This window comes from Hippocampus guttulatus, chromosome 6, assembly GCF_054856545.1.
Source record: "Hippocampus guttulatus isolate MCC_2025c chromosome 6, RoL_Hgut_1.0, whole genome shotgun sequence".
Taxonomy (NCBI): Eukaryota; Metazoa; Chordata; class Actinopteri; order Syngnathiformes; family Syngnathidae; genus Hippocampus; species Hippocampus guttulatus.
The window spans coordinates 11,728,297-11,740,028 of NC_141266.1; the positions used below are offsets into that span (position 1 = coordinate 11,728,297).

Below are 11,732 nucleotides of genomic sequence, written 5' to 3' on the forward strand. Positions count from 1 at the left end.
CTCATACTTTACCCTTAACCGTGATATTTTTACAACTTTTGGTTTGTATCGGGATTATATACTTCCACACCCTGACACTCTTGTGTCAATTTTCTCTTAAATTCATAATGGATATTTATATACCTTTCTCTATTTATCAACTTAGTTCTGATTTATCATTATATTTAATGTTTTGAATTTATCATTTTAACTCTGATTGATGTAGGTTGTTTGTACTATTTTTTTTGAATTTGTTTTTGAACTCAGCAAGCGATTTACTCATTTTCAGGTCCGTTTCGAGATTATTCCACAGATTAACACCTTTGATAGATACACTTCTTTGCTTGATGTTTGTTCTTGTTTTGAGTTTTTTGAATAAGTTGGTACCTCTTAAATCATAGCTGCTTTCTCGAATTTCGAAAAACTTCTGAATGTTTTGGCAGAGCAGGTTATTGTGTGCTTTGTACATTAATTGGGCGATTTTAAAGTCAACCAGGTCATAAAATTTCATCGTATTTAATTTGATAAATAGTGGATTTGTGGGTTCCGTATATTTTGATCTATTAATAATTCGAATTGCTTTTTTTTGTAGGTTGAGAATAGGGAGTGTGTTTGTTTTGCAGGCATTTCCCCATATTTCCACACAGTAGGTCATATATGGTAATAATAATGAAGTGTACAATGTGTACAAAGATCTCTTATTTAGCACTTCCTTGGTTTTGTAGAGGATCCCTACGGTTTTGGCTATTTTTCTTTTTACGTTATCGATATGTGGCTTCCAACATAGTTTTGAGTCTATTACTAATCCGAGAAACTTGGTTTCATACGCTCTTTCTATCTCAATTGAGTTTACCATAATTTTAGCTTGGTGTTTGATTGGTCTTGTGCCAAAAACAATTAACTTTGATTTTTTCAGGTTAAGTGACAATTTATTTCTGTCAAACCAGTTTTTTAATTTGTTTAATTCGTTTTCTACGGTTGTCAGGAGCTGTTTCAGATTTATTCCAGAACAGTAGAAAGTTGTATCATCAGCAAATAGGACACATTTAAATTGTTTTGAGACCTTGCAGATATCATTTATATATAAGATGAATAGTTTTGGACCAAGCACTGACCCCTGAGGAACTCCGTGAGTGATTTTTAGTTGATTCGTTTTTTTATTGTTGAGTTGCACGTACTGATATCTGTTTTCTAAATAACTTTTTATCCATTTATAAGCTACACCTCTAATGCCATATCTTTCTAGTTTTTTCAATAATATACTGTGATCTATTGTGTCAAAAGCTTTTTTTAGATCTAGGAAAACCCCAACAGTAAATTCTTCGTTGTCTATATTAGTGGCTCTTGCTTCCACAAACTCCATAACTGCCATTGAGGTGGTCCGTTTTTCCCTGAAGCCATATTGATTCTCACTTAACAGCGCATGCTTTTGTATAAAGCTATCAAGTCTGCGAGAAAATAGTTTTTCTAATATTTTTGAAAATTGTGGTAGTAGTGATATTGGTCTATAATTTGTAAACCGATGTCTTTCTCCACTTTTATAGATTGGAATAACTTTAGCAATTTTCATTTTTGATGGAAAGATACCAGCTTTGAATGACAGGTTGCATATGTGCGTGAAAGGTCGCACTACATATTCTATAATCTGCTTTATTATTGTCATGTCAATATTAAAGCAATCAGTTGACTTTTTATTTTTAAAAGTTTTTATAATATTTGATACTTCTTCTTGTTTTACAGCAGTAAGGAACATCGTGGAGGAGTTTTTTTCTACATATCTATCTATTTCAAACAAGTTTGTTGGATCAGGAATTTGTTTTGCTAGGTTACTGCCGATGTTGACAAAATACTCATTAAATTCAGTTGCTATTTCTGCAGTATTTTCCAAAATAGTATTTTTGCCTTTGATAAAATACTCTGGATAATCCATTTTTTTAGGACTATTTCTGATTACTTGGTTAAGTATCTTCCATATTTCTTGTGTGTTACTTTTATTCTGCTCTAATAGTGCATGATAATGATCTCTTTTACTGGTTCTTATAATATTTACTAGTTTATTTTTATAGGTCTTATATTTTTTTTCTGCTTCTTCAGTTCTCAATTTTAAAAACAATTTATATAAATTGTTTTTCTTTTTACATGCGTTTTCTATGCCTTTCGTTATCCATGGCTTACTTGGGTCTTTATACTTTTTGGAGACTTTAGTTAATGGAAAATGTTTATCATATAAGGAGATTATGGTAGACTGAAATACTTCAAACGCTGTATTTGGGTCTTCGTTTGAATAGACCTCGGTCCAGTTTTGTTTTTCTAGGTCTTGCTTAAAGGCGTCGGTGGAGCGTTGGGTTCTTAGTCTTATTGCTGTTATGTGAGTTGTTGACTTAGCTTTTCTATCAAAATAATTATGAAAAACTGCAAAAACAGGTAGGTGGTCACTTATGTCATTAATGAGAAGTCCACTTTCCATTTTATGGTCAATCTTATTTATAAATATGTTATCTATTAATGTGGCCGTGTCAACTGTTATTCTGCTAGGTTTCAGGATTACTGGGAAAAAGCTGTTGCTGTACATAGTATTTATGAAGTCGGTTGTTTTTTTGTGTCCATTTGGGTTTAATAAGTCAATGTTAAAGTCACCACATATTATTCGTGTTTTCTTATCGTTGTTGTAACTGAGCATATCTGTTAGTTTTTTATTGAATGTGTCAATACATGATCCTGGTGTCCTATAGATGCAACTTATGATGATATTTGATGCCTTTTTATTATGTATTTCAATGGTTAGACATTCCATTAGGTTTTCTATTGTGTTTGTCAATCTCTCGATTTTACTGCATTTAAGTGCTTTGTCTACATATATTGCAACCCCCCCTCCTTTTTTGTTTTCCCTATTAGTTGCAAACATTTCATAACCTTCTATATAATGTCTGACCTCTGGATTTGATGTTTAAATATTTCCTGATGATACTTCGAAGTGCACTATCGCAAAGGTCTTCGCCGCATTGTGCATTGTTTATTAGGACAAAGAGCAAGTGCTGTCATGCCAAGGGGGAGCTGCAGGGTCACAGCTGGACATCCCACAAAACACCATGACCGTCTCTGTCTATTTATCACGCGCACTGCATGATCTTGGCAAGTCATCCTTCAACCGCAAAGAGATGTTTACACACAGTTGCATGCCCAACTCACACAGTTGTGACCAAACCTGCGTCAAATAAAGTTAACAAAAAATTCTGAAAGTCTCTGTAAAAAAAACGGCATCATTGAGTTTGCTTTGACAAACCTTTTGGGCTGTAAATGAAAGAATGGGATGTATTTTATTTTTTTTTTTAGGAAAATAAATCCTGAAAAGATAAGCAAATTATTCCACCAAAAACTGATGGCAAAGAATCGTGTCATCATCCATTTAACCATGTTATGATACATTTATATTTTATTATGAGCATATATTGGCCAGAGGAAATCTGAATGTTCAAATGCCAAGAGAGTGATGTCTTTTATGAATGTCAACCATTATAAATACCTGAATGTATGCGTGTGTGTGTGTGTGTGTATATATATATATATATATATATTAGATAGATAGATATTAGATAGATAGATAAATTATAGAGGAGAAAATAATATTCAGACAAAAATCCCTACACTTACACACTCTTTATATATATATATAAATATAAGATAATGACAACAGAGATTGAGGCAAAGCCCATCTTTGAGGAAATGAAACGCGCCCTGTACAGTGACAACTGACACAACAAATGACCAGACTGACTTTTAAAACTGGCATTAGGCTTTTCAACTTTCAACATACAATGACGGTGTTAGGGCAGTCAACTTCTCATCTTAAACTGACTTGAAATGGTTTGGCCCGTCGAAGCATCCCGGCTTATGTGACAAGAGCAGCAGATGAAAAGATTTCGGACAAGGAGGTGCTTGCACAAAGCAACAAAGCAAATACACACTCCCACACACAGCTGCCATATGTTTTAGGTAGCCCGAGCCCCTTTAAGATGAGAGAGGCACTGAATTATTGATCAGTGATCAGCAAATAAGACACAAATGTTAACCTTGATGTTGGTTTGCTGTGCAGAATAGGTCTATAGGTGATATGTGTGTGTGTGTGTGTGTGACTACACCGTGACTACATCAACCAAGCTACATATTAAATGTTGAAACTGTAGTTGTAAATCAGATGCATGCAGTTTATGCATATAAATGATGTAAGCGTGTGTGTGTGTATACATGCATGTGTGTGTGCATGTGTACATATGTCATTAGAGGCGACAAAGACCGACACGACTGCATTTGAAGGGGTCTCTAATTTATTATTTAGTCATGAACAAAACAGGCAATATGGGAGGCGTTTCAGGCCTGTATTGATTACTGGCAAGACTAGAGGAGCCAAGTGTAGTGTGACAGTTTGAAGAAGACGTGTTGTAGAAACACACACACACACACACACACACAGGTGCTGAAAGAAGTGTGTGACTTGATGACAAAAACAGGAGGTTTCTGTGCAGTTTTTTCTTGTAAATAATAGTCCTGAAACGTGCTACTTGATAGTGATATTGGTGAAACAGATCTACCAGTACTACTTTACTCAAGCACTCAAACAATAGAGTAAGTATGCCATTATTTTTTATTATTTATTGTTATATTAATTAAAAACAATTCTTCTCTTCCAGTTAGAAAAAAATGCTGTGTAACTATTCAATGACCATCGTCTGCTATTCAAATTGTTGCTCGATTGCAAATCATGTGATGCATTTATGTGCTTGACTGATATGCACCGGCACTTGTGACATTTTGGAAGATGTATTAGACTTTAATGGAATTTGATTAGCGCATTTATAGTCCAATTGAATTCCATCCCTAAGTGGATAGGAGCTGACATATGTTTCAGTATCTCCCATAGAGTGATACATTATTCCGCGGCCGTTATAAAAACATAATGAAATATAAATATCCATTAATCCTCACATTTCATCGAGTCAGAAACCACCCAGAGCTCAGCTTTAGTCTGCTTTTAATGCCTCGTGAGGTCTGTGTGTATTTTGCATGAGGAGTTTGAGCGTATTAATACCCCATTATATGTGTGCGTAAGTGCGTGTGAGAGGGGAGAGAGTGTGTGTGTGTGTCTGCGTGCGTCTGGGTGTGTGGTTGTGCGGACGTGCACACGTGTGCGTGGGTGTGTGTGTGTGTGTGTTTTGTTGGCCATAAGAGAGCAGTTCACGCCGTGAAAGAGGCATCTTTATTATAAGCTGCCAGAAGTAGTGGCAGCTTGGGAAAGAAGCTGCCACAGCGAGGTAATCGAAAGTCACTAGGCCGAGATGCAACAAGGGGCACTTGAGAGCCCCGTGGCGGCACAAGCCATATGCCGTGCTGGCTTGGTAAACCTGGCAAGTCTCCCTTCTCAATCCAATGAAATGTTAGCAAAACCCACATGACAATTGGGCATTGTTTCAAGAAGCTAACTGACATTAAATGATTATCTTGTTAGCATTTTGAGGGGAAAGATTTTTTTTAAAATAATTTTTAAAAAAAAGAAAGGAGCGCTGTGCATCCTATATCTGCTGGGGCTCATAGTTTTATCCTTAGTTTAATCCTCAAGAAACATATCTTAAATATAAACATAAGTTAATATCAAACTGGAACACATGATCCTGAGTGTTTTTTTTTACCATTAATTCTGAAAATAAACTGAAAAAAGCAAGGAAATTATAGGAAACGTGTGCACATCTGTAAGTGACTCTCATTTGACCCTCAGCATATTAGCTCTCAACTCAAAGGTAATAACCACCCCCTTCCAAACACACACACACACACACAAACACACACAATATTAGCATAACGCTGGGGGCAACAAGGCCTTATCCCATAGAGAGATTACAATATGAGCAGCGAAATCAACACAATGTCGAATCCCATGGTACAGCAGCAGTTAGAGTAGAAAAGCTCATTTCATGATCAATTAAAAAGCCCGTTTCCTCTCATGAGATATCATTACCTTGTATTTATTTTGTGAAAAGAAATAAAATTACAGTTATCATATATTATCTTAAACATAATTAATAAAACATTCATTTTTGGTTTGAATACAGTTTTTTTTCTACATTGTTTTTCAACTCTTTCATGAACTCATTTGCATATCCCCAAAAAACAGAGGAACAATTAGCTGATCGAGATGGTTTAACCATAAACAATGAGTGTATATTATAATTTGTACTTAAATATAACCTTTGACCTTTAGAATTGAAGTGTATGATTACAATATGTGTTATAAATATTTGGTTTGCATTATGAATGGATACTGTAGGTGTGCCTAATGTTGCGACCTAACATGCTGTACACCTTTTAAATGAACCAATCATCTATCATTGCAGATCTTCAAATATTTCATTTAATTCCTTTGTAGTTTATGAATTATGCCTGCTCTGCATTCCGCTCTTAACTGACTTCTTGTGCCTTGCGAGGTGGAAAGCGAGTGAATAAAAATTGAGTCAATAGATCATGGAGGATACTTAACTGTGGACAGCTGTGATTACAAGGTGCGGGGATGTGCCACAAACATACTCAGCGCCAATATGTATTGCTTACACTTATAATAAATGTTATCTTAAGGAAGAGGGAAAAAAAAGCTGTCAAGTTGATGAAAGACGTAGATGAGCATCTATGTGGCTGACCAACCATGCATAGATATGCACAAATGCAGTGTGAAAGAGAAAAAAAAATGTTGCTTTTAGCCCTATTTCCACAGCCATGACTCACTGGATTGACCTGCTTGAAGAGTTGTACTATTGTTTTTGTGGCGTGTTGAAGAAAAACATTTTTAGGGAACATATATGAAGCATTTGAGGTCACCATGGGACAGTTGCATGAAATTCCTTCCCTTCATGAACAGATGCCCCTCAGGATGAAACCAACAATGCCAAAAATCTTTTCCTTTGTCCAATATCGAAATCCAAACACATGGTCTACCTGGAATATTGAAAACACAACATGCATTGTTATATGAGATGCAAACGAGAAACCAAAATCAACATATTTTGAGGTGTCTTGAGAAAGATTCAACAATATTTTCTTTTTATACAAACAAACAAGGAAACGGTGTTGTGATGCGCTGAGTTAAATTAACTCTGAATCTCATTTTAGCCACTGCATGTTAATTTTAATATAATATTTGGAATTAGGATTCTATAGGTCACATTTAGACCATATTATTATCGGTACTGCGCCTAAGAGTCACTTGGAAAATCAAAAATAGGCACCTTATCTGTTATTTTTTTTGGCTTTATTTTCAGACCTTATTATCTCACCAATCACCAATTAACTGTCCTCACAACGCACAGTGAAAAGGTCAGCAATATTTGTAAGTGGCTGTCCTCTGTGGCATGTTATCCACTAGAATATGCTACTAGCAACACAACCTGGGACTGCCCATCCAGTTGTCTGGTGCTGAAGCCCCAGGCCAGCCCTAGAGGAGCCCTGCTTCAACATCACCACATAAATACATTTTCTCCTGTTGTATTAGTTCTGCCTGAATAAAAAGCAAACACAAAACGGTTTGTGTCCTATTGATTAAAACAAATTACTGACATCACAAGGACATTCTCAGAATAAAACAATAAAACAAACAATTATGTACTAAATAATCAAAATGATTTCTCTTGATATTTGATGCCATTCATACAAAATCAGCAATTAACTTCACAGTTTCAATTGTGAAGTTAATTCACAATTAACAATTTCCTCATAAAGCTGTTCGGGGCATTTCACACAAAAGTCATTCAAGTTTTATGATTTGCAAGAATGAGGTTTATGAATTGATACACAGCAAAAATGAATGAAAAGTCGCATAAGTACAACAACAACAACAAAAAAAAAGAAAACTGAAGAAGATAATGAAAACAAAGACCTCAATACGTGAATGTGGGGATGTACTGTCCTGTACTCTGCATGTTCGTTAAAGGGCTAGTCAACCAGCGAAAGAGCATTTATCAACTATTAAGCAGTACAGTCAATGAAGCCCATCTCGAATGTGTATCATGTCTATATTGTTGTTCGTTTGCTGCCGGCCCCTCTCTGACTCAGTCACACATGGCAACAAATTAAGTGTATTAGCCAACTTAAGCACAGGAGTGACTGTCTCCTGAGCTGAGGAGATATTGGATGCAGCTGATTTCTTATTTCAAATATCAAAAGGCGGAATAACTACCCCATTTCCACAATGCGGCATGGGAACCTGGTTAGTAAGCCATTTCAAACTAAAAAGAAAAACTTCCTCAGAGTTAGAAGCACCTATATGCCAGTGGCTGTCACGTCGAACTTGCTCAGTGATAAGTTTTCAAAGAAGTGAATTTCCTACATTGGAAAGCGCTTTAGGCACCGTGTAATATAGATTAGGGATGGGCAACTGGCTAGAACTGGATAGATACATGCAACAAGGCTATACCAAACTGAAAAATTATGATTATATTTAATTTTTAGATTTTACATTCAGAGAAAATGTATTCTTTAATAATGAGGAGAGTTTCTTTTTCTTCTTGATTTGGCGAAGCTTGTTCTCTTGCTTCCTCCACTTGCAAACCATGGATTTGTTTATGGTGAATTCTCTCGAGGCTGCTCGATTGCTATGTTCCTCCGCGTATCTGATTGCTTGAAGTTTGAACTGTGTTTCGTAGGCGTGTCTCTTCATAGGTGGCTTTTTCCAGGGTCCAAAGTTGTTTTGCCCAATGCACGTACCGGCATTATATCCAACTACTGGTGGCCGTGCCTTTAGCATCCTCTTTCATGCTAACTCTTGCCCTATAACGTCTGCATGCCGTCCTCAGTTATGTCCGCCATTCTTCTATATAAACAGCATAACTGCATCACATCAGCATCACATCCATTTTGAAAAATATCAAGATTTTAAGTGCACCCTATAGTCCTGAAAATACGGTATAAAAGACTCAGGCTTGTGTTGGCTCATTGTGTTGCAACCCTTGTATCATTATTTTTACAGACACTTTACAGGGAAGAGAAACCATCCACATTTATATTTTGAACAGCTTCTTTATCTCAATAATTGAGATAGGTCTTCTGAAATCACCAGGTATAAATAAAACGGAATCTCCAAGTCATGGAAATGTATTATAGTGCATAAATCTCATTCCTCTCAGCTAATGCTCATGCTGAGATCTGCGCTATAGACAAGAGTTCCCAGCACTGTACATAATAAAGCGGCTCTTAACAAGGCTGTCTAAGACAGACTCATCCTTTATATACCTCCTTATCCCATTAATTCCCTCGGTGGCAGTGAAGGAAAATGTTATAAACTCCAAGCAAATGCTCCAATTGCATTTCTCAAGTGATAAATATTTCAGTGGCACTGAGAACATATTTAAGCCGCGTTCAAGGTTTCCCCCACTTGCGTGATTATGATCCTCCTCGTGCCTTTTAGAGATAATCAATGACTCATGTTATCCCTTTCGCTAAAGCCCTCCATTTGGTCTTGAATGGTGCAAAAATGAAGTGCGAGCACGTGTGTGCATGTGCACACTGTGGGTACCATTAATCTACATGTTTGAGAAATATATATATATATATGTATATATTCCATCACCAATGTAATTGGCTTTTGGCAAGCATAGCAATTGTAATACCCCCACCTAGATGTATTCTAACTGCTTTGTTGATTGTGAAATTGCTTCATCTTTCTTCGGAAATGGCACTGCATGTTGTTTATTGCGAGAATCCTCTATAAACAGAATCATTTAGATGATTCATTTATTTCTCTTATTCTGTATTCCTTTAGGAAATTTTTGATTTAATTATCATCTTTATTTAACATTGCGCTCCCAACCACATTGCAAATGAAGCTCACAGATTGATATATGAACAGAACTCCAAGTTGGACTTTGTTTAATGTCCAACCATCCATCCATTTTCTACCACTTATCCGGGTCGCAGAAGCAACGGCTTTAGCAGGGAAGCCCATACTTCCCTCTGCCCAGCTACTTCACTTCCAGCTTTTCCAGGGGGATCCTGAGGCATTCCCAGGTCAGCTGGGAGACGTAGTCTCTCCAGTGTGTCCTGGGTCATCCCCGGGGCCTCCTGCCAGTGGGACATGCCAAGAAAACGTCATAAGGGAGGCATCCAGCCGGCATCCAAATCAGACACACAAGCTACCTCGTCTGGCTCCTCTAGACGAGAAGAACCACCTCGACTCTGAGCCCCTCCCGGATGACCGAGCTACTCACCTTATCTCTCAGGGAGAGCCCGGACACCCTGCGGAGGAAACTCATTTCGGCCGCTTGTATCCGGGATCTCGTTCTTTTGGTCATGACCCACAGCTCGTGACGATAGGTGAGAGTTGGAATGTAGATCGACCGGTAAATTGAGAGCTCCGCCTTTTGGCTTTGCTTCTTCTTCACAACAACAGACCAATACAAAGCCTGCATCACAGCAGACACTGCACCGATCCATCTTTGATGGGAAAAAAAAAATGTACGAACATGATGCCCAGTTTGCGGCAATGTCTTTGAAGATGCAAAAGGAACTACGTCAGTTGTCTTTTTTGCAACTTTTAAGCAGAGTGAGATTGCATTCTTTTGTGTTATAGAGGAGTTACTTCCAATCCTAAATTACTTTTTATCAAAAAATCATCAACATCAAAGGCAAGAAGTAGCAGGATTGATATACAGTGTGTGTTCACAATACCAGTTAAAATATGAATGTACAGTATACTGTATATGCACATTATATTTGACGAGTAAATTCTCTTTGTTTTACCACGATAGATTATCTTTTAATCACGCCAGTCTCCCTTGACTGGATTTACACCAGGCCAGTCTCTATGGTACACCTCCTTTCTGCCTTCATTTCTCTGCCTACGACTGTAAATGTGCATTAGCTCTTTTCCCAAATTATCTGCAGCCATCTAGTGTCTGCTTTGCGCTCTAGAATTTATTCTACCGCCCTGTCAGCTTTGTAGATATAGTAGCATTGTGTTCAGTTACAACATAAAGCTCAGTTAATACGTAAAGGCACAAAACAAAAGGGTTGTCTGTGGCCTCACCAAAATAAACAATTCTCTAGCAGGTTGGACAATGTCACATCACATCTGAAAACAAAAGATTTGCCTGTGCACTGCTTGGGAAAGCTTGGAAGTGACGAGAGAGACGCCAGGAACGTCAGTCACACAACTCTGACAGTACATTGCGACTACAAACACACTTTTGCTCTCTCTCTAACCGAGACAGACAGTTAGCAATAACTGTGAACACCTGGGCTACCTCCAGGCACTACACCCTGGCCCCTGGGGCTCTTCACCTGAAACGGGGGCGGGGGGTGGGGGACGGGGCTGCGTAGCTTCCCTTGCTGCTTGAACTGCCTGAAGCAGGCTGATAATCACACAAGTGTCCAGAAGGGACATAAGAGCTCAAACTTTGCCTTTACATTAATCATCAGTTCAGAGCGACAGTCAAGTGAGAAAATAGATACATATCAAACACCACACAAACTTGAGTTATTATTATTATTTTCATTTTATTTTTTAACAAAGTTAACTTTTTCAAAGTCTAAATATGTCACCAGTTAAAATTTTGAGTCAGTCATGTGGAAGCTTCGAATCTATCCATCCGATGCTGCCACTGAACTAAACTATTTCCATACATCAAGTTCCGAACTCACATATGCACTTGCCAACAAATAGGATCCAAATGACTGATGAGTCCAGGAGTACTGTGCATACAAGTGTTTCATTTCAA

At 37.4% G+C, this 11,732-nt stretch overlaps 1 long non-coding RNA gene across 1 annotated transcript; it reads right to left on the reverse strand.

Annotated features, from left to right (window-relative positions):
- Positions 1-9,868: 9,868 nt before the first annotated feature.
- Positions 9,869-10,365, reverse strand: LOC147203532 (uncharacterized). Its single transcript, XR_015101080.1, has 2 exons — positions 10,224-10,365; positions 9,869-10,077 (listed from the first exon to the last, which is right to left on the reverse strand). It is a non-coding gene; the product is annotated as an uncharacterized LOC147203532 (long non-coding RNA).
- Between the last annotated feature and the right edge of the window lie 1,367 nt (positions 10,366-11,732).